The 24,135-nt window shown below is 44.3% G+C and overlaps 1 pseudogene; it reads right to left on the bottom strand.

Annotated features, from left to right (window-relative positions):
* Positions 1 to 10,951: 10,951 nt before the first annotated feature.
* LOC118728054 lies at positions 10,952 to 12,094 on the bottom strand (annotated as a pseudogene).
* Positions 12,095 to 24,135: the final 12,041 nt, after the last annotated feature.

Raw genomic sequence — 24,135 nt, 5'->3', positions numbered from 1 at the left:
TTCCTACTACATTGCATCCTCAGCTCACACCCGTGGCTTCCTAGAAATTCCCTGTGATCAGCTGGTTGAGAAAGAAGAGGCTTGGTTTACAGAGAGTGCCGCCTGAGCCGTATGCAGCATCTGCAAGTGGGCAGCCATAGCACTAAAGCCCCTCTCTGGGACAGCCCTGAACGATGGCGGTGAAGGGAAATCCTCCCAGTGGCCAGAACTTGGAGCAATGCACCTGTTTGTTCATTTGCCTGGGAGGAGAGATGGCCAGAAGAAAGAGTCTGCACCAAATCATGGTTCAGTTAGGCAAGAACGTAACCGGAAAGTCAGAAGGTGTAAGGAAGAGGTATAAGAGCAGACCATTCTGAGTGGCAGAGTTGGAGGTATTTGTGTTCTGTTTGAATGCTCACCAAAGGGCAGAGGAAGATGAGCTACTCTGTAGCCATCAGACAGTCTCCTTTCCCGCCGGCTCCTGTGGACTCATGTACAAAGCGGCCATGGGGACAGTGATGGGGGTTGTGCATGAGCTCAGCAACATGGACCAGTGCTCACCAAGACTGACCTGGCTGAAACTACTGCCAAGTGCCCAGTCTGCCAACAGGAGAGACAGCTATGAGCCCCTGATATGGCACCATTGCCCGAAGGGCTCAGCCAGCTCCCTGGCGCTAGGTTGATTACCCTGGACCACTTTCATTATGGGAGAGGCAGCAAGTTGTTCTTATTGGAACTGACACTTGCTCTGGACAGGGATTTGTCTTCCCTGCCCTCAACGCTTCTGCTAAAACTACCATCTGTGGCCTTACCGAAGGGCTCACCCACCATCATGGTATTCAGGGCCAATGAGATACAGCCATGGGCTCATGCTCTTGGCATTCCCTGGTCTTACACATCACCTGTCAACATGAAGCAACTGCCTTGACAGGTGATGGAATGCTTTTCCAAAGATTCAGTTGCAGTGCCAGCTGGGCAGTGACACCTTGCAGGGCTGGGCAGTGTCCTCCGGTGTGTGGTACATGCTCTAAATCAGCATCACGTTTCTCCTAAAGCCTAGATTCAGGAGTCCAGGAATCAAGGGGTAACAAAGTCATTTCCCTCCCTATCCACCCTAGGGATCCAATAGTCAAATGTTTGCTTCCCATCCCTGTAACTTCAGCCTCTGCTGGTCTAGAAGTCTTAGTTACAAAGGGAGCAATGCTTTTACCAGGGGAGACGGCAAAGATTGCCTTGAATTGGAACTTGAAGCTGCCATCTGGCCTATGGGCATTGAATCAACAGACAAAGTACTGGCTGGGTGATTGAGCCTGACCATCAAGGAAAAATTGGGTTGATGCTACTCAATTGGGGTAAGGAGGGAAAATCCAAGGGATCCTTTGGGGTACCACTTTAGTACTCCCACATCCTCTGATTAAGGTTAATAGAAAATGACACCGCAATTTAAGCTGCTAATTTCCCAGATACTTCACAAAAGCAATGGGTCATTCTTCGTTGCAAGGAACTATGACCCACTGAGGTACTAGCTGAGGGCAAAAGAAATACGGAAAAAGTAGTGGATGATGGTAGCTATACCTGCTAGCTGTGACCTTGAGACCAGTTATATAAAGGAGGATTGCATTAGTTATGAGCATTTCTTTCTTCTTTGATATAAATGTATTGTATTTTAATAAATGTTAACCAAAAATTTCACCTCATCCTTTTATCATCTAATTTAAGATGTGCTTGTAATAAATAATTTTATATGTAAGCATTGAAGTGCAAGATGTCAGAAGGGGAGTATGAGTCAGCTGGGAACATCCTCCAGAGACAGGAAAGGGCCTCGATGCTCTGTGAGAGTGATTTGGGTTGTAAGAGGGATAGTTGTGCCCTGTCAAGCAGATGCATCATTTTGGTCTTGTCTTTGTTTGGAGATTAATGTGGTTTAAGGCAACATCTGTAGGTGCCACGTTGGTAAGGGATGGACTGTGGACCCTTTAGTAAAGGGATGAGCCCTTTACTAAAACGGACTGTGAAAGTGACTAACGTAGGGGCAGTGTCTTTGGTTTTGAGTGCTTCGGAGTGGAAGGACATAGTTGGGTTGATGTAGGACCCACAACTCACTACTGGACAATCACAGATGGTGTTAAAGAGAAAACCACAGGCCCCAATTTAATCACTTGTGTTGAAGCCCAAGACATTGACCCTAAACTCTATAGTTACCTCACTGCAGATTCCACCATCTTCAGGACAGTAATCTTTTTATTATTTATTTATTTATTTATTTATTTATTTATTTATTTATGTACTGATTACAGAGAGAAAGGAAGAGGAAGAGAGAGAGATAGAAACATCCGTGATGAGAGAGGATCATGAACCTCATGAACCGGCTGTCTCCTGTACGCCCCCTACTGGGGGTCGAGCCCACAACCCAGGCCCCCTACTGGGGGTCGAGCCCACAACCCAGGCTCCTGGTTCACAGATCGACGCTCAACTACTGAGCCATCCCAGCTGGGCCAGGACAATAATCTTAGTGGTCAGCCAGTAATTTTCCCTAAAGGAACTTGAGGTAATCTGCCTGATAAGATCCCTGCCTTCCCCTGAGGAAGGTAACCTTGCCTGAAATAATCCTTTCTTTTGTTTTGCTAATCACTTTCTTGTCCTCCTCAGTTTCGGTGGACAAAACCCTCCCCTAGTGTACAGTTCCTCTAGACTTTAGAGTGCCACTCTACTTGCTAGATGGGATGCGGCTCAAGATTCTTGGATCGTTCAATAAAGCTGATCAGATCTTCAAATGTATGCAGTGGAATTATTTCTTTAATTAGTTGTATAAGACCCAGACACATAGCATGCTATTCCTGAGGAAACAGCCAGCCTGGTGGACTGGGTGAAAGCCACTGTCAGGTCTGTTTACTCTGCCAAGGGGCCTGTCTGACTCACCCTATAAATGCCTGGTCAACACCTCACGTGAAGCAGCTGAATCATTCTGTAAGTAAGCCATGTGGGGTTGGCTTTATAATGACTGGGATAGTCACTTGCTGAATATGCCTGCTACTCTGGTCATGTTAAATGCTGTGGTTGAGGTGACCCCTTTTTCATGGGTACCCAATGTAATCTTAACGCTGCAAAATCAGCAATAATCCCAGAAGCATATTGGAATTGCTGTCTCAGCTTCCCCTCCTGGGTTTTACAGATTCTAATAAAGACATTAGATTAATGAATGAGAATGAGGAGAGGGAAGCGGGAGGGCCAAGGAACTGATCCCGGCAGGGGGGAAATCTTTAGAAATGAAGATCAATAAGACTGGACATGGACAGGATTGAAAGAAAGGTTTTAATATAGAACTATGGGAGGTTGGTGGAGCAAAGGGACCTCCTGTTGGGCTCCAAACAAGGTTCTCTTTAATTCTGTTTGGAAGGGGGGGAAAAATGCTTTTAAAATATTTTTATTAATTTCAGAGAAGAATGTGGGGGGGGGGGGAGAAACATCAATGATATGAAGAGAATCACTGATTGGCTGCTTCCTGCACACCTTCCACTGGAGACTCAGCCTGCAATTGGGCGTGTGCCCTTGACTGGAATTGAACCCCGGACCCTTTAGTCCACAGACTGACTCTCTATCCACTGAGCCAAACCAGCTAGGTCTGGAAAAATTTATTAATTGATTTTGAGAGAGAGAGAAACTTCTATTTGTTGGTCCACTTATTTATTCATTCATTGGTAGATTCTTGCATGTGCTCTGACTGGGGATTGAACATACAACATTGAGATATTGGGACAATGCTCTAACCAGCTGAGCTACCCAGCGAGGGCTAGAAATAAATTTTTTAACTGGGCACATGGCCACCTAGGGGAAAAGGACTACATTTCCAAGTCTCCTTTGGCTTTGTAGCTAAGTATGAGCATGTGATTAAGTTCTAACCAGATTTGCCTCCTCACCTTCTTCTCTGCCAAACCACGGGCCTGGCCAGTTTCTGCAAGTTCCTTCTCCCCACCCCTTCCCACTCCCCCACCCAATCCTCCTAACTCACTGGGGACTGAAGCTTCAGGTGCGTTCACAACCATCCTCAAGGAAGCTGGAGAGGCCATCCACAGTTCGTGCTTTGCACACGACAAGATGTTAACCTGAGCAAGCTTCCTCCTCCCAGTCTGTCACCTCCGTACTTCTCCAGTTGTTCACCTGGGCAAAGCAAGCCAAGTGGAGTGCTGTTTTAGGCAAAGCCAAACAGAGGTTGCAGACCTATCTCAAAGAAAATCCTGTAGTGCAGTCCAAACCAATGCAATTAAGAAGAAACCTGCAACCACCCTCAGCCATTCCTTTATTAGGAGACATAACTAATCTTATCAAATTAGCCATTTACATATGGATATTAGTAGGTTTCTGAGGTGAGTCTTTTTTTAGAACAGTTACGAGTCTGTTTCAGAATAGCTGATTTCATCTCTAGGGTAAATGAGATGGTTGTAGAATTTTTAAAAATATATATATATATTTTATTTTATTTTATTTTTTATTTTATTGATCATTTACAGAGAGGAAGGGATAGGATAGAGAGTTAGAAACATCGATGAGAGAGAAACATCGACTAGCTGCCTCTTGCACAACCCCTACTGGGGATGTGCCCACAACCAAGGTATATACCCTTGATGGGAATCCAACCTGGGACCTTTCAGTCCGCAGGCCCACGCTCTATCCACTGAGCCAAACCGGTTTCGGCTGGTTGTAGAACTTGACAATGAAATCTACACTCATGGCAGGGCGAGTTCTGTATATTTAACTTTCATTGGTGGTGGGTTTTGACAATGTATTCCAGTGTATTCCACCAGAGCAGTGGTCAGCAAACGGCGGCTCTCGAGCCACATGTGGCTCTTTGGCCCCTTGAGTGTGGCTCTTCCACAAAATATCACGGCCTCGGCGAGTCTATTTTGAGGAAGTGGTGTTAGAAGAAGTTTAAGTTTAAAAAATTTGGCACTCCAAAGAAATTTCAATCATAGTACTGCTGATATTTGGCTCTATTGACTAAGAAGTTTGCTGACCACTGTACCAGGGTAACGGCTCATTATTGCCTTGTGCTTTTTCTTTAAAAGCCACCGATCTGCTGCCACAGCCCCCAGAAGCCTGCCCTTGTTCCTTGCTCACTTTCCCTTTAAGAGCCTTTAGCATTTCGGCTGGTACAGTTCCAAGTGCCCTCTGGACTAATTGGCACGAAGTGCGAGTTTTCTCATTTGGAAGAGAAAGAGCCTGTTCTCCAGGGAAGGCTCTTCAAGGTAAGTGCTTTCTCAGAGATTCCAGCCCCCACCTTTGGCAACCTTCACCAGAGACGAATCCCTTTTGCTGTGAAGGAGCTGGAAACCCACGGAAGGAAAAATGGGAACCCGGGACAGGCTTGCGGAGACCTTTGCAAGCAGTGACCTTGAGAAGGGGAGAAAGTGGGGGAAAGGCCAGGGCAGGCAAAGGCTGCCGAACCCTCCCAACCCCCACTCCCACGGGCACCGCAGCTCTAGCTTAGACTTTCCCATTGTCCTTCTTTTCCTAAGGAGCTTCCACGACGGGGTGTGTTGGTAGAGGGAGCTCATATATCAACCAGGGTTCAAAGCAGGGGGAGGATGGCACTGGTTTGGAATAAAAAACTTAAGACGACACCTGGGCTGAAGGGAGGGAGCAGAGACAGGGCTGGGTAAGAAAAGAGGGTGGTTCACCTCGGCAAGACTCCAAGAGCAATTGGTGTTTGTCCAGGGGTGAGTGGGGAGTGAGAGGAAAAGACCCAGGAAAGAGGGAAGTCCTTTTCGGGCCACTACCTGCCACCCAGGTGAGGAATGTGGGGGAAAAGGAAGGGGTGGGGGGGGGGGTGAGACAAACAAATGGGGGCCTGGCTGGAAAGAAGCAATGAAGAATAAAATGCAATTGTTTTGGGGGGGGGTTGTGGCCTGTGATTCTCTTCCTCAGCTCTGCTTTGAAATCTTCACTACTGTTGTACACAGGAGATTGTACAGCTCGGATAAAGGTGGCACTTTATTTTTTAAAAGAGAGAGATGAAGGGGGAGAGAAAGAAAGAGAAAAACATTAATGTGAGAGCAGGATAATGATGAGCTATGTCCTGCACATCCCCCACCAGGGATGGAGCCCGAAACCCAGGCATGTGTCCTAACTGAGAATCGAACCAGCAACCTTTTGGTGCATCAGACGATGCCTAACCAACTGAGCTACACCAGCAGGGCATGTATTATTTTTTTAATCTGTACTTCCTAATCTTTTCTACAATGACAAGGTATGGCTTTTGCAATGGGGGGTGGGGGGAACCATTGTTAAAAGTAAAAATGATATTTTGACTTAGAAAATTCATCCACCGGATACTCACCAAGCCTGTACTGTGGCCAGCAGTGGACTTGGCACTAAATGCACAGGAGAGACAAGACCCCTGCATTCAAAGAAACTGAGGGAAACGTATTTACAAGACAAATACATCCTGACAAACAGAGATGCACGCAGCAAAAGAAATGACTGGCTGTGCGGCTGAGAGAAATTGGAAGAGGCTGTGAGGGATGGAACCTAATATAGACAGCAGTTAGCAGGTGACGTTCAGGCTCAGATCTTAAAGAGGCAAAGAAGCCTGCAACGCAAAGAATTGGTGAGGAGAGTTCTAAACACAGAAAGCGCCCGGGGATGGTCCTAAGACAAGAGCGAGCTTGAAATGGGAGGAAGTGTTTGGGAAGAGGAGGTGAGATTGTACAGTGGGCAGGGGCCAGCTCGTGCAGAGCCTCTAAGTCTTGACAAGTTGTTTGGTATTTGTTCTCACTGCAAGAGGAAGTAGCTCAGTGGGTAGAGCATCGTCCCAATACACCAAGGTTGTGGGTTTGATTCTCGGTCAGGGTATCAGGGCACATATGAGAATTGACCAATGAATGCATAAATAAATGGCACAACAAATTAATGTTTCCCTCTTTCTCACTATCTCTCTCTCACTCAAATCAACCAATCAGTAAAAAGAAAGAAAGAAAAGGAAGCCAATTAGGAGGCCCTTGGGAGAGAAAAGACTGGGTGGAGATGGGAAGCGGGTGGGTTTAGGGTATTTATTTGAAGGGAGAACAAAGAGATAGAATATGACATTGGATTAAAAGTGGGGACTAAGACACAGGGAGGTGTCATGGATGGCTTCCCGTTTTCTGGCTTGGAGTTACTTCCCGAGGGGAGGCAGACTGGGAGGAACCAGTATGGACAGGTTACATTTCAGATGTCTGGGTTTATTAAAAGGGTGGTGCTCAGAGGCGGCTTGGCCCTCTGATGTGATCAAGTCTTAGGCAATCAAGAGGAATAGTTCACCAAGTTGCTTTGGCATAACTTGACAGCTTTATAAAGTTTTAACTCCTTTTCTTGTTTTTTTTTTTCCTTGTTTTTTTCTTTTTTCTTTTTATTAACTCCTTATTTATAGAACTGTTAAGGGTCTAAAAGAGTCATGTAGAATTTCGAGTTGTACTTTTTTTATGGGTGGCAGTATGTGCTATGGCGGCACTTGGTAGTTTGGGGTTTCAAAAAGATAACAGGGTATAGTCCTCATGAATGTCAAAGGTCTACTATAGATACAACAGACAATGTATTTAACTAATTTCCAATAAAACTTTATGGACAATGTAAAGCCACTAGTTGGTATGCCATCTTTTTTCTAGCACTGTATACTGTGCATTCTGTGACACACTCTATAGATATCCCATTTGAGCCCCACATTTTTTATCATCCATCTTACATGTGAGAAAAAAGGCTCAGAGGGGGTGAGTACCTTGTCCAGGGTCACAGAGCTAGCAAGGAGCGAGGTCTGTATATGTCCGGGCCAATGAGGACGCTTGGGTTTCTATGAAGCCAGTGTAGTCCTTGGTTATAGCAGGGTTATTTGGGAAGCACAGGTTAAGATGGAGTTGAGAATGGAAAGGTTTATTGGGGAGTGATGTTCATGGACACATGAGACTCCATGCAGACCTGTTCAAGTGTCTGCCAGCCCAACACGAAGCCCTGAAGCAAAAACCACCCATTAGAGGGGGCATGTTTTGGGCAGAAATGGGTAGATGTGGGAACCTTTTTTCACGTCCCGTGTGGTTCAGGGTTCAGGTCCAGGTTTCTGAAGAAGGCTGTACACAAATGAAAGGAATATTGGGGGCGAGGCGGGAGCCCACCTCTAGGGGGAGGATTACACCCCGCTCTGGCCTTGCTATCCCTTTTTTTAACATTATGGGATACACCCATATCCTTTAGGCAAGAAATTCCAATAATAGCCAATCAGCAAGAATTTACATAAGACTAACAGGTGGAGGCTGCTTCAGCTACCAACTAAACAATGAGTGATTAGCTCTGACCTTTCAGAGCAATTAAAGTTGACCAGCCTTCTGGTCTCCCTGTCCATATCTCTCTATTAGTGGGACAATGATTGGTTTCTGGCTGGTGGGTCCTTGCCCCACTATCTCAGCTCACCCATTGGTTGGGAAGAGCACTCCGGGAAGAGCTTGATTACTTCTTGAAAGCAGGCCCGGACCCCAAAGGCTGTCAGTTAATTGTGTTCCTTGCATTTGGGCCTGAGCCCATTCCTCAAGGGGATCTGAACAGTGGTCTTCTCACCTGCCTGCCACGCTCTGCAAACTGCCAGCATGTCTCATCCCAGAAGAGACAGCGTGTCAGTGTTCCTTACCCGCTGCTGTGTAACAAATTGTCCCCTGAAAGCAACAACCATTTGTTATCTCACAGTTTCTGTGGATGCCTATTCAAACATCACTGGTAACAATAATGACATTAGCTTTACTTGCTCTGAATCAGGTACTGTATTAGTGGGTCCTTCCATGCACCATCTCACCACAACTCCTTAAGGTTCACCGGGGACCAGCCCTCAGAGCTGCGGAGAACAGGATGACAAGCAAAGTCCTCCCCTGCTCTCGAGGTGCTCATGTCAGAGGTTCAGTTTGTTTCAGTTTTGCAAAGGAGGGAAGGACAAGTGGCAGAGTTAACGGACAGTCTTTGGGGTGGAGCTAGGAGGCCAGAGCTGGTCCGTGAGACTCCAAGGCCAGTGATTTTCCTGAAGACAGCATACTCCTGGATCCGCCAGCCTGGACCCATCGCTAGCCTGAGAACCGCTGTGAGGAAGGAACAAGTCACAAAGAACACATGCAATATACTTTCATGCATATGAAGTTTAAAAACAGAGGCTTGCTTGGCAGTGCACAGACAGCAGTAACAATAAAGAGAAAAGCAAGGAAGTTATTTCTACAAGTCAGGATAGTGACCATGTCTGGAGGTGGAGGGAGATGTGATGGAGGTGGGGAGGTCCACAGGGGTTGCTGGTTATGGGGTATTAAATGCATAATGCTGCATTAAACTGTACATATGTAGGATGTTTTTTACTCCTCTGGATGTACGACATAGCTCACAATAAATACAATACAGCCAAGACCGGTTTGGTTCAGTGGATAGAGCATCAGCCTGTGACTGAGGGGTCCCAGGTTCAATTCTGGTCAAGGGCATGTACCTTGGTTGCCAGTGCATCCTCGGAGGGGGGGAGTGCAGGAGGCAGCTGATCGATGATTCTCTCTCATCGATGTTTCTAGCTCTCTATCCCTCTCTCTTTTTTGTAAAAAATAAATAAAATATATTTTAAAACAAACAAACAAACAAACAAATAAATAAATACAATTACAATGACAACATCTGTATTCAATGGGATGCCGTTTGCCAGGTGCCTGTGACAGCAGGTTAGAAAGCTCCTTTTTTTCAGACACAAAGAGCATCAGGTCTTCTTGCCTTCCAGACAGCTGGGTTTGCATTTTGGCTCATCAACATGTTCTTAAGGTGTGTTACACCCAAAATAAACTCCGATGGAGACAGTGCTGGGTGAGATCATGTTGACATCTGATACAACGCGTCAGAGCGAGTTGGCTTTTGTCTTTCCCATTCCTGAGACGGTGGCTGAAGAATGAAACCCGATTCACATGGTCACAACAGCCATTTGGATCTCTCAACCCAAAGAACAACTTCGTATCAAAGCGTCAGGAAAAGCTCACTCCCGGGTCCCTCGGATTAATTAGGCTTTCTCCTGTTCCCTTTCAGAACCTGTCACAAAAGCAGAGGGGACTTGGACTTGTAGCTTGGGTTCTGCAAAGCCAGACCAGATGGAAATGCATGAGAGAGATTCAGAAGCCAGTCTCTGTCCACTGGGCAGAATAGGATAAGGGGTACGAGGGGTGGGGAATGGGGGATGTCCTACCTCTTTGAGAACTTGGAGTTCATTATACCCAGTCCCACCTGGGTCAGACGGAGCGTTGCTTTTGGAGTTACCAGCCCTCTAGACAACCCTAGCTCATGACAGTTCTATATCTAGACTTTGGGGGAGGGGGAGTACCTGGGCCTGAGGCAGGATCACAAGGAGCTGAAGAGGGTTCTAGGGTCCAGAAGAGCATCCTTCCACTCTCAATGGGGAAACAGGGGAGGTAGGGTTGCCAGACCAAGTAGTGGAAGCCTGTTCTATTTAAATTTTACTGAAATTCAAATCCAACTATTCAACTGAGCATCCTGTATTTTTTTCTCCAGTGTTTAGCCTTCTTCTTCTTTAAAAAAAAAAAAAAATATATATATATATATATATATATATATATATATATATATATAATTGATTTTTCACAGAGAGGAAGGGAGAGGGACAGAGAGTTAGAAACATCGATGAAAGAGAATCATCGATCAGCTGCCTCCTGCACACCCCCCGCTGGGGATGTGCCTGCAACTAAGGCACATCATGCCTCCGACTGGAATAGAACCTGGGACCCTTCAGTCCGCAGGCCGACGCCCTACCCACTGAGCCAAACCTGCTTCAGCAAGTGTTTAGCCTTCTATTGATATTAGAGACTTTGCGTCTCTTGGAGGAGCTCACTCCACGTGGGTGGGAGTGTTCTGGGGCAGGGCAGAGGGGAGGAGTCTGTCATCCTGTCCCCTGGAGGACAGTGATGTGGTTCGGTTCATGAGTTTGTGGCAGTCTGGGAAAGGGAATGGGGTGCACTTGAAGTGGTGCACAGGGCCCTTCCTGTGGGGACAGCCCAGGATGGGCAGGGAACAGCTGAGCCTGGGCTTTCCTTCGGGGCCTTCAGGGCCAGCCCTCCGACCCAGCTCCCTAGATGATCCTTTCTTGGGCACCCGTGCCTCACGGTGGCTGTGTGATCCTTGCCTGGCACTGCTCTCTCTGGGCCTGTTTCCTTCACTGGGACCTGGGCCCTAACTCCTCAGAGGGAGCCTCCCCTGATTGGGACCCAGGGGCATGAGCAGGTACAGACTGTGTGTGTGTGGAGCGGGTGACTGGGACAGGGGCCTGGACATGGAGGGCTTGGGAGGCCTAGTCGTCTTTGTCCTTGGCACCGTGTTTGAGAATGTGGGTGAACTCCATGTAGCTGAAGTTGCCTTTCTTGTGGTACACCTCATCCACTTCCTCGTCTGTGAAGCAGCTCATGGATAGAACCTGAGGCCTCTTCGTCGAAGCAGCAAAGGCATTGTGGATCACGTCCTAGGGCTCCGTGCCATTCAGCGTCTCCCCAAACATGGCCAGGAACGTGGTGAAGTTGATGGGCCCAGGGACCTCGCTCATCATGCCCTCCGAGTACTCCTCCGTGGGGTTCTTCCCCAGAGAGGCCAGCATATCATGCAAGTCCTCCTTGACAATGAAGCCATCTCGATTCTGGTTGGTCATTTTGGAAGCCTCCTTAAACTCCTGGATCTGGGACTGGTCAAACAATGCAAAGAGCCAAAACCGGTTTGGCTCAATAGATAGAGCGTCGGCTGGTAGACTGAAAGGTCCCGGGTTTGATTCAGGTTGGGGGCATATACCTTGGTTGCGGGCACATCCCCAGTGGGGGGGGTGCAAGAGGCAGCTGATCGATGATTCTCTCTCATCGATGTTTCTAACTCTCTGTCCCTCTCTCTTCCTCTCTGTAAAAAATCAATAAGATATATTTTTTTAAAAAAACAAAAAAACAAAACAAAAATGCAAAGACATTGGATATGGCCCGCTGTGACTGCTTCTTGATTATCTTGGCCTTGACTCGCTTACGGAACATCTTGGTTTCAGGTGGGTGGGCTTCCCTGGTGCGGAGAAGGTCCTCTTTCAGTGCGCAGAGCTGGTACCCAGTATTTTTATTTCCTAAATTTGGCAACCTTGGTGGAGGGTACTCATCTTGTAGCAAAGGACACAACTGGGTATGGGGAGGCCTCTCCTGAGCAGCTAGCAGCTGATAAGCTTGTTTGATCTGCTCACCATCTCCACTTCTCTCCCTTTCCACATCCCTTAGGGACATCTGCCTAGAGTGCAGGTTACGTACGGACCTGCTCTGCACCAGATAATTTATTTTAAGGAATTACTGTTGATTATGCTGTATCACAATAGCATTATCATCCTTTTTAAAATAAGGTTTTATCTCTTAGAGATGAATACTAAAATATTTATAGATAAAATAAGCTATCTGACATTTGCTTCAAAATAATATCAGGAGGGAATACATACTGTCAGAATAGAAGCAGATCATGTTTGGCCGGTGTGGCTCAGTGGTAGAGCGTCAGCCCATGCACCAACAAAGGATTTTGGATTTGATTCTCAGTCAAAGGCACATATCTGTTTGGGGTGCATTCAGGAGGCAATCAATTGATGTATCTCTCTCATATTGATGACTCTCTCTCTCTGTCCCCTCCCCCCAATCTCTCTTTCTCTTCCCACTCTTCCACTATCTCTAAAAAATAAAAATAATAAAAATAAATCAATGGCCCAGCTGGCATGGCTCAGTAGTTGAGAGTCCACCTATGAACCAGAGGTCACAGCTTGATTCCCAGTTAGGGCACATGCCCAGGCAGTGGGCTCAATCCCCAGTGGAGGCAGCCAATCAATGATTCTCTCTCATCATTGATGTTTCTATCTGTCTCTCCCTTCCTCTCTGAAATCAATAAAAGTATATATATTTTTAAATCAATACACAAAATATCCTTGGGTGAGGATTAACAACAACAACAACAACAACAGCAAAAGGCAGATCATGGTTGCCTAAGACTGGAAACAGAAGGAGGGATGGACTGTAGAGGGGCACAAAACAATTTGGAGGATGATAGAAATGTTTTTTATTTTGATAATGGTGATGGCTTCAAGGTGTTTTTTTTATCTATTGTATGTTAAACATCTCATCAAGTTGTATGTTAAAATGAATCCAGCTTATTATACGTAAATTTTACCATAATAAAGGTATACATTTAATAAAGACATACCTTAATAAAAGTACTAGTTAAACAACTAAAATCTGGAAGAAGTGGATGTGCATGTGGATTAGACAGGGTTAGCCACAGCTCCTGGTTGGTATGGTGGATGATGCTTATGCATAAAGTTCACTACATTGACCATCTGCTCTTTGAACTATCTATGTTTAAATTTTCCCATAACAAAAAGTTTTCCAGCCCTGGCCAGTTTTGCCCAGTGGCTAGAGCATCAGCCTGTGAACTGAAGGATCACAGGTTCGATTCCGGTCAAGGGCACATGCTCAGGTTGTGGGCTCGATCCCCAGTGTGGGTTGTGCAGAAGGCAGCCAATCAATGATTCTCTCTCATTATTGATATTTCTCTCTCTCCCTCTCCCTTCTTCTCTGAAATCAATTAAAAAAAAAAAGTTTTTCAAAAGATAAGGCATTTAAGGCAATAAAAGAAAAAAGAAAAAAATTCCAAATTAGGTGTTTTGGAATTTTTCAATAGGGGCGAGTTGCTTAAAAAAAAAAATTCATTGCTATGAGATTTAGATGAAATAACTATAAATGACTGGAAGAAAATGCTTATCATCTAGAAGAATTTTACATTTGTATTTCCTCTGACTCCAAGTTCTCACTGCACATTAATGAGCAAAATTGAAGCCCTAAAAAAGTGAATATGTCAGACAAAAGCACAGGATCATTTACTGTTCTTTCAATTTTTCTTGGTTGAGTCCAGCTGCATTTTTTAATGTAATAGGCCTGTATTTGCCACCTGTTTTTTGGTTTCAAGGGAGGCTGACTCATCGTTGCAAAGAGTGGGTTGTGCAAGAAGCCCTCTGGAAATCTGGTGAAGCAGAACTTCGAAATACTGATCAAGCCATAGTTACAACCACCGCTGCTCTGGCCAGGCACTGCGTGGTGGTGGTTGGGATGCTATGCTGTTAGAAAGCGCCCCCGCCTCTCCCCACAGGGGTGGCCTCTGTTTTAATTGCTTCTTAATTGGGAACCAGCTTTCCCGCCAAGTGTCTGGGGGACACACCCAGCTCCCTGGCTCGGGTTGGATGTGAAAGTGAAAGGTTCTGACTGAACTCGCTGGCCAGGAACTGTTAGGAGGAAGAACAGGTGGCTCTTAACTCGAGGGTGCTCCCAAGTGGCTGTGGACCAGCAATGGTCCCCAAAGGAGAGAGGCGAGATGTGTGAGCCAAACTGTAAGTATGCAAGTATCAGCACTGGACACACAGGTCTTGATTATAACTTCCACCAGCGGCGGGATATGCCAGCGTCACAGGGGACACCAGGAGCTTAGAACAAATGCATCATTATGCTTGACCATTCCCTAGCTGGTCTGGCTGGGTGGATAGAGCATCAGCCTGTGGACTGAAGGGGTCTGGGTTGATTTTGGCCATTGACACGTGCCCGGGTTGCAGGCTCGATCCCCAGTGTGGGGCGTGCAGGAGGCAGCCAATCAATAATCTCTCTTATCATTGATGTTTCAAATATCTCTCTCTCCCTTCCCCTTTCTCTCTGAAATCAATCAAGATATATATATATATATATATATATATATATATATATATATATAAAAAATTGCACACTAATATTATTTTATAAGGACACTATACACCATATAAGAACATTGTTTGCCTTTTTGAATACTATTGTTTTGCTGCTTATTCAATCTCTTAAAAATGAATTCTAGTAATAGTATGTGAATTTTTTGTGTGCATACGATGTTTCATTTTATTTTATTTTTAAATATATTTTTATTGACTTCAGAGAGGAAGGATAGAAATACTAATGATGAGAGAGAAACAGTGATCGGCTGCCTCCTGCACGCCCCCACATTGGGAATCAAGCCTGTAACCCAGGCATGTGCCCTGACCAGGAATCAAACCATGACTTCTTGGTTCATAGGTCGATGCTCAACCACTGAGCCACAGATGTTTCACTGTAGTCAAGAACGGAAGGGTTTTCAGACACAAATAACTTAATTGACTAAAGCTGATCTTAAGGATTCATTGTAAAGATGTCACAGCAGTAACAAAATATATATCTTTGGACTTAGGACATAAAAAACATATAAAAGCCATTTCCACAATTTCTTTCTCCATCTAAAATCATTTTGCTGTAAAATTAAATATTAAATTTTCTGCCATGCTCGTGCCATGGGAAAACGGTAATCATTAATCTGAGTTGGATTGCATTCTCTAGGGACCTGTTTCCACTGTTAGGAGGATGTGACAGCCACTTGTCAGGATCACAATCCAATAAGCATCGTGCAGCTCAGAGGTTTTTATAAATGCAATTTTCTTCAGATGTTAACGGACAGGTCAGAATTGCATTTGGTTTTCTGAGTCATAACTTTGTTATAAATAATTTTTTAAATGGTCCTCATTGATTTAATCAATAAATAGGCCTTTGTTTTTTGAAGAATATGAAGTGTCAGGGTTCTCACATTGTGGGTTGGAAGAGTTTTTTTGGTTCATTTTCATTTGATTAGTGATGAAATCTTTATTAAATAATTTGAAAGTCCTGTCTGCAAATTTTATGTGGGTCATGCTCAGCAGAAGACTGCTCACTTTCATTGTTTCCATTTTTCTGAAATGTAAGCAGTCTGCCTTCTATTTCTTCTCTGAGCTCCACTTTTGAATTTTCTGTCTCTGTGATGATCTTGACTTGTACTCATTTTCAAAATTATTTAAATAAAGCTGATATTTAGATCTACATTTTTGGGAAACTCACATCTTATTACATTTTTAAATTAAAATTCATAATTCTAGCCTTCGATATGCATCTAGTTGCCATATTTGTCCATCCAGTTGCCAATTCATATAATGTTTCATGATTATTCCATCTAGACCTGCAGACACACAAATTTAAGAGTAATATGAATTATTTAATGTCATAAAATATTTTTGGCTGTCACTTGCAACGGTTGCCAACAGCAGAACCATGTACAGCTGGGTAATACCTTGTTATACAAGAGTCTATTCATGCCATCTGAGAGGAAGGATTTGACATGTTAATTGGTTTGTCTTTTATTCTTAAGTGCTTCCTCCTCCTCACACTCTGAAGCGTGTCTAGCTCCTTAGCAGCAGCACAACCTACAAATCTTCATGGCATTTGGTCTCAGTCCCTTTCTGTTTCAAGGACATAGGACTAAAAATGTAACAAAGCAAATTCTTGGGTTTATACTAGTTTACACTGGGGGCCAAATCCCAACTGATGGGCACCCTTACATTCCTTATCTGTTGTGTTCATGATGTGTGCGGTCCTCCAACGCTCAAGGCCTGGGCCTCTTCTGTTTGGGTCTAGGGCAGTGGTGGCCAATTTGGATGCTGTTTGAGGAACCAGTGAGAGATCCAGGGTGAGTGGGATTCCTGACATACTAAAGACTGAGAGAAAGGAGCCACACCAGGAGAGATTTGGGAGAGAGGGCAGAGGCAGATTTCCCATTAGGCTAATGAAGCTCAGCTTTAAGGTCCCTCATTTGCACAGGTTGCTCCAAGGCCTATGCCTAAATTTGTGCCTGCTTTCTTCATCCTCTCCAAGGATTATATCTGTTCCACACACCTAGCCCCTCAGTATCTGTAACACACACACTCACCTCAGTGTACAAATCTGGGCAGAACTCTCATGACGTCCTCAGTGGTAGAGTGGACCATTTAAAAGTTAAGGCATTTATTGAATGAAAAATACACATATACAGTATTTCATTTTCAAAAAGGAATACTATTACAATGGAACAGTGGGCTCCCAATCAAGAACTCAGCACACAATAAGTCAGAGATCTGGTCAAAATAGACCCTCAGAGGAGAGATGATAAAACCCGTAATCACCCAGAACAACAAAAGTGTGCTGCTCCTGCTTCTATAAAACAGAGTTAGCCGAAACCGGTTTGGCTCAGCGGTAGAGTGTCGGTCTGTGGACTGAAAGGTCCCAGGTTCGATTCCGATCAGGGGCATGTATTGTACCTTGGTTGTGGGCACATCCCCGGTAGGAGTTGTGCAAGAGGCAGCTAGTTGATGTTTCTCTCTCATTGACGTTTCTAGCTCTCTATCTCTCTCCCTTCCTCTCTGTAAAAAATCAAAAAAATATATTTAAAAAAAATTTAAAACAGATTTAAATGCACTCTACACAATGATAGGCAAGGGGTCCAATGAGTTGAAGCGAGCATGAAAGTGCCATTGAATCAAACATTTGAACCACAGCTTCATCTGATGGCCATAATGTGGTCAAACCTTGCTCAACTTGTTAGAGTTTAGGATGGCTCATCTGAGATCATTTAGTAATGCAAGCTATCTCACAGATGCCTTTATTTTCTCCTGGTGTAGTTCCCTGGCGCAAGCAGAGGTATATAAAACTGCTTCCATGAGTCAGTACATCCAATGCTCAATGCCTTATGGGTAATGCGGTCATCCTAGCTAACTTGGTGCAGAGTATTGAAGACACAAGGAGCACTGGAAGGGGTGAGGACCTGGAACTTGACACACCCACTCAGGATATGCCCTGGAAAGGCAGCCCACAAGTGTCCAGTTTGGCAGGCAGCACACGGAAGCCGTGGAGCAAGGCAATGACGATAAGCAGTGGTTTAGTAAAACAGAAGGCATGAGGGACAAGGGGTGGCTAAAGGATGGCAACAGAACAGGTAATGAATTACCAACCTTGGCGTTGTCAGTGCCCCAGGCACCACTTAAAATACTTCTGAGTGACTCTGAAGATTCATGACATGCAGTCACTTGTCATTTTGCCGGGACAAACACCTTAAAGACCTGAGTGTATGGATAATAGTTGGATGAATGACCAATATTCCATCTCACCGTGACTGGTTCTTTGTTCGTGGTTGGGCATGCAGAACCTTTTCTTGGGTGATTTAAACAATAATAATAACCATAGTGCTTTTTTTCCTTTGGAAAAGAAAGTCAGCTGCTGATGCTGCTATTTTTTTTTTTATTATGTATATTTTATTGTTTTTTTTTTTACAGAGAGGAAGGGAGAGAGATAGAGAGCTAGAAACGTCAATGACAGAGAAATATCAACCAGCTGCCTCTTGCACACCATCCACTGGGGATGTGCCTGCAACCAATGTGCATGCCCTTGACTGGAATCGAACCTTTCAGTCCGCAGACCGACGCTCTGCCGCTGAGCCAAACTGGTTTCGGCTGATGCTGCTATTAAGCAGAAGAGAAATTCAGTTCAGAAAATGAAATATAATTGAATGTTGAACTCAGATATGCTAGACTCTAACAAAAAGAAAAGAAATGTAAGCAGCTGAGTATGACACAAACATTGGTCATCAAGGGAGAATTCCATTTTATTTATTTTAAAAAACATATTTTTATTGCTTTCAGAGAGGAAGGGAGAGGGAGAGGGAGATAGAAACATCAACAATGAGAGAGAATCATTGATCGGCTGCCTCCTGCATGCTCCCTAGCTGGGATGGAGCCCACAACCCAGGCATGTGCCTTTGACCAGAATGGAACCCAGAATCCTTCAGTCCGCAGGCCGATGTTCTATCCACTGAACCAAACTGGCTAGGGCAGTGATATTTTTTAAAAACATGTTTTTATTGATTTTTAGAAAGAGAGAAAGGGAGAGAGAGAGAGAGAGAGAAACATCGATGAGAGAGAAACGTCATAGTTGGCTGTCTCCTGCATACTCCCTACTGGGGATTGAGCCTGCAACCCAGGTATGTGCCCTGACCAGGAATCAAACCAGTGACATCTTGATTCATGGTTTGACTCTCACTCACTGAGCCACACTGGCTGGGCTACATTAGTGATGTTAATTTCTGGTGTACAATATAGTGATTTGACATCATGGAACTCTTTTTTTCAAGCAATACCTTCCAGCCTTCTGAGGAACTACTTTTTACAAAGAGCTCACTTTGGGAAATGATGGTCTCCGGAAACATACTCCTCATGAAAACTGTTTAATTCCAGGATTTCCTCCAAGAACCTACTGTCTCACTATATTCTATGGAAGCTAAGCTGGGTAGAACAAGCTGTATTTGACTTTTTCTGTTTCTCGTCTTCCTTCTTTAACAATAACTCTCTACAATTAATGCCAGCATTCATATATTTTATTGATTTTTGTACAGAGAGGAAGGGAGAGAGATAGAGAGTTAGAAACATCGATGAGAGGGAATCATCAATCAGCTGCCTCCTGCACACCCCCTACTGGGGATATGCCCGCAACCAAGGTACATGCCCTTGACCGGAATTGAACCCGGGACCCTTCAGTCCCCAAGCTGAGGCTCTATCCATTGAGCCAAACCGGTTTCGGCTAATGCCTGCATTCAAAAAGAACGAAAAATATGCATATTAAATCTCATGAGACTACCCAGTACTCTGTCCTCAGGAAAGGACAACAGCTGGTCACAGTGGGAGATCGCCCTTGAAATTCCATCAATACTTTTTGACTGATATGGAGATGAGATTTTTTTTCCCCCTGCTCCTATTATTCATCCTATTAAATCCCAGGCCACCAGCTTTTTTTAAAAAATATATATTTTTATTGATTTTTTACAGAGAGGAAGGGGAAGGGATAGAGAGCTAGAAACATTGATGAGAGAGAAACATCGACCAGCTGCCTCCTGCATACCCCACCAGAGGATGTGCCTGCAACCAAGGTACACGCCCTTGACCAGAATTGAACCTGGGACCTTTCAGTCCGCAGGCTGACACTCTATCCACTGAGCCAAACCAGTTTTGGCAGGCCACCAGCTCTTATGCCATGTTTCCCCCTTACGTTGTACAGAACCACACATGTTTACCGAAAGCTGTCTATTCTGTGTTCTGGATTATGTACACTGGCTAGAAATTTATCAGAGTACAACTAAATACATGGAAATGGAAGAGGCCTACCAGTAGGAACATATTTTATTGGAGGGAAAACATTCTAATTATGTACATTTTCCTTGTATTGCTATTTCTGATCAGACAGCATATTTACTAGATCATTTGAAAGGATAACGAGTGTCTATCTCAGTGGGTCTCACCCTGGTGTACATGAAACTAACTTGCAGAGCTCTGAAAAACTATAAATAATTGGGCCCTATCTGGGATTCTGAATTAGAACCTCCAAGGAGAAGCTTAAGTGCATGAATTCTTTTTAAAAAATATATATGTTTATTGATTTCAGAGGAAAGAAGTGAGAGGAAGAAAGAGATAGAAACATCAATGAAGAGAGAGTATCATCAATTGGCTGTCTTTTACATGCCCCCAACTGGAGATTGAGCCCGCAACCCTGGCATGTGTCCTGACCAGGAATCAAACCATGACCTTCTCATAGGTCGACCCTCAATCATTGAGCCACGTTGTCTGGGCCAAGCACATGTACTCTTAAAAGCTTTGCAGTTTATTCTCTGGCATCTATGTTGTGGCCTTTCTTTTTCATTTTTATTATTTTTAATTGAATTTATTGAGATGACATTGGTTAATACAATCCTATGGGTTTCAGGTGTGTGTGGCCTTTCTTTTTTAATAAACAATTTCCCCAGATGGCCTCGCCTAAATATTTCTTCTGATTTTAATTGAAAATAACAAATAATATTTTTTAAAATATATTTTATTGATTTTCTACAGAGAGGAAGGGAGAGAGATGAGAGAGAAACACCGAACAGCGGCCTCTTGCACACCCCCTACTGGGGATGTGCCCGCAACCAACGCACATGCCCCTGACCTGAATTGAACCTGGGACCTTTCAGTCTGCAGACCGACGCTCTACCACTGAGCCAAACCGGTTTCGGCACAAAGAATATTTTTAAAGAAAATAAATTAATTCCCAAACACTAATAAACGTTGTTTTTTCATCTCTGGCTCTAGTCCTTGTCCATGTAAAGAAATCTTTGGATTCTGAATTTGTCACTTAGCATTTTATTTTTAAAAATTTCTATGCTATCTTGTAGTGATAATAATTGCCATTGTAGGAATTATATTTATATTCCAGCAAGTATTTATTTGTATTGTAATTTAGCTAACCATTTCCATACAATTGGACATTTAAGCTGTTTCACTATTTTTAGTTGTTCTGGAGAAAATGGCAATGAAGGACTTGATGTGTATGGATTTTGCTTTTCTTTTGAGTCAATTCCATTGGGATAATTTTCTGAAAATGTGGTTTTTATTTCTGGAAATCTGGGTCAAAGGATATGAACGTTTTTTATGACTCTCGTTAATAATTACTAAATTGCTTTCCAAAGGCTTGAACAAATTCACAAAGCCAAGCCCTAAGTCCATGGTATAACTGCTGAGGTTTTCAGGGAAGGGTTGGCAGTACTTTAGTTCTTCTGGATGCTCCCATGACAGGTGGAAGCAACATGTCCAAATATACCAGTCTTCAGAAGAAAGGGGAGAAACCTGATATCAGCAGCAGTGTTACAGCACTGCTCAAATATCTCACCTACCATGAGCCAGCACGGTCCTCGCATTCTAATCCTCAAAATAACCCTGGCAAGTTAGATCTTACTGCCCCTCATTTTACAGATGAGGAAAGGGTGAGACGAGAGATTGAATTACTTGCCCAAGGGTTATACAGCAAGTTAGAACTGAAATAAGGGTTTGAACCCTATGTTTGACCACTGCTATATATACACACACCACACTGCATTTTTACATCATTGATTTCTGAAGCAGCCACAGAGTCTCACCAATTGGATGCCTTCTAAGTCATAAGCTGTCTGTAAATGGAACATGATAGCACAGATGAGGTAGGTTAACCATGCCCACAACCCCCTGCCTCTTCTGCCATCTGGAAGCGGATGGAGCCTGCTTCCCTTGAATCTGGGCTGATCGGGTGACTTCTTTTAACCAATAGAATGCAACCTGAGTCATGCAGCCTAGGTCTGGGCCTTTGAAGAGAGGACCAGCTTCCTTGCTGGAGACTCCAAAAGAAGAGGGAAATAAATGGGTGACCAGCTCAGCTGTTCCTACCACTGGAGCTAAAGCACTAGACATGTGACACCATCTTGGATCCTCCAATCTCAGGCAAATCACCCTGCCAACAATATATTGAGCTGAAACAAAACATCCTGATGGCCCTGACTAGTTTGGCTCAGTGGATAGAGCGTCCGTCTGAGGACTCAGGGGTCCCGGGTTCGATTCTGGTCAAGGGCATGTACGTTGGTTGCGGGTAGGTCCCCGGTGGGGAATGTGCAGGAGGCAGCTGATTGATGTTTCTCTCTCATCAATGTTTCTAACTCTCTATCACTCTCCCTTCCCCTCTGTAAAAAAACAAACAAACAATAAAAAATATTAAAAAACAAAAACAAAAACAAACACATCCTGATGAGCTAATAACCAGCGAGTGTGTTAAGCCATTTTCAGAGTGGGGGTGTTTTGCTGTGCAACACTATATCACTGGAGCAAGGCATTTTATTTTGGCGAATGTCAAATGCAGAAAGAGTACCAGGGAGTTATACACTCAAGCTTGGCACAAGCAGAGTGAAACTCACTGACATTTATCCCTTCTCATCCCTTCTCTGTACTCACCCCTGTCACAGCACTGGCCCCGCTGCACATGGCCTTTACCTGTGTTCACATCTGCCTTTCCTACGAGGTTGGGAGTACTCGCCTTGGTAACCACAGGAGCAAGGCCTGTCACAAAATAGCTGCTAATACATATTGGTTAAATGAATCTTGACTTGCTCTTGAGGGATTGATAAAAGCCCTTAAAATAGAATATAGCTTTTATTTGTTGAGTTCAGCACTGTGTAAAATACTATATATGGATTATTTCATTTAATCTCCACACCCCACGAATAGGTCCTATTACTATTTTTATTTAGAGACAGGGAAACTGAGAGACTAGGTAAAGTTACTTGAGGTTACAAGTTTTTTTTTTTTTTTTTTTTTTTTTTTTTTTTAAGGATCTGTGCCGAGCATGGCAAGACCTTAGGCTTTGGCAGCAATTAAATGAATGAAGCCAATGCAGCGTGGTGCACAAAACCCCCAGAGGCCTGGTTGGCTGATTGTGCCATGGTAGCACCAGCTTTGTGAGGACAAACTCTGAATTGCAGGAATGTCATGGAGGGTGGTGTAGGTCATGTCTTGTTCAAGGACATCCAGTCCAAGGGCATGGAGGGACTGAAATCTAGACTGTGCTTTTGCACTCTGCTCACCATGAAGCTGGGCACAGACCTCTGCCTGCCTATTGCCCAGTTTGCACAATGCCACTCTGAGCAGTGGCAGACCTGAGTGGAACCGTCAGTCTGTGGGAAACTGGAGTGCCTCATCACAAAAAGAAAGAGATTACTAAGAAATGTGCCATGTTTTAGAATGGATAGAGCAAGAAAATGGTTCCAGAGAGAGGGCAGGATGTGTGGAGGGTGGGGAAGATGGAAAATTTGGGTGCAGTAGCAGAGCCCCATCCCCAGGGAAGTGATTATCTCCTTGCAGTTATCTGAGACTTCTAGATCTTGCTGTTTCAGGCCACCTCACCTGCAATGACGCACTGAAATGTATGCAAACTAACAAAATAAACAGTGCAGAGCAAATTATAAACCCTGCCAGGGAGGGCTCACTGCAGTTTTCTTTTCTTTCTTTCTTTCTTTATTTTTTTTAAATATTTTATTCATTTTTTACAGAGAGGAAGAGAGAGGGATAGAGAGTTAGAAACATCAATGAGGGAGAATCATTGATCGGCTGCCTCTTGCACACCCCCTACTGGGGATGTGCCCGCAACCAAGGTACATGCCCTTAATTGAACCTGGGACCTTTCAGTCCGCAGGCTGACGCTCTATCCACTGAGCCAAACCGGTTCCAGCTGCAGTTTTCTCATAGGGTCCAATCAATTCAAACATCCAGAGCCAGGTATCCAGCATGGTCCAGGGGCCCCCTGGGAGGATCCCAAGAGTTGGACCAGGAGATATCTCCGACGGAGCCAACTGAGGAAGGTAACAATCTCTGATTATTTCATTGTTTCTATTCATCCATGAGCTTGG

The sequence above is a fragment of the Pipistrellus kuhlii genome, unplaced genomic scaffold (assembly GCF_014108245.1).
Source record: "Pipistrellus kuhlii isolate mPipKuh1 unplaced genomic scaffold, mPipKuh1.p scaffold_m20_p_28, whole genome shotgun sequence".
NCBI lineage: Eukaryota > Metazoa > Chordata > Mammalia > Chiroptera > Vespertilionidae > Pipistrellus > Pipistrellus kuhlii.
Note: the sequence above shows the minus strand (reverse complement) of the source record. Positions and strands in the feature narration are given on the sequence as shown.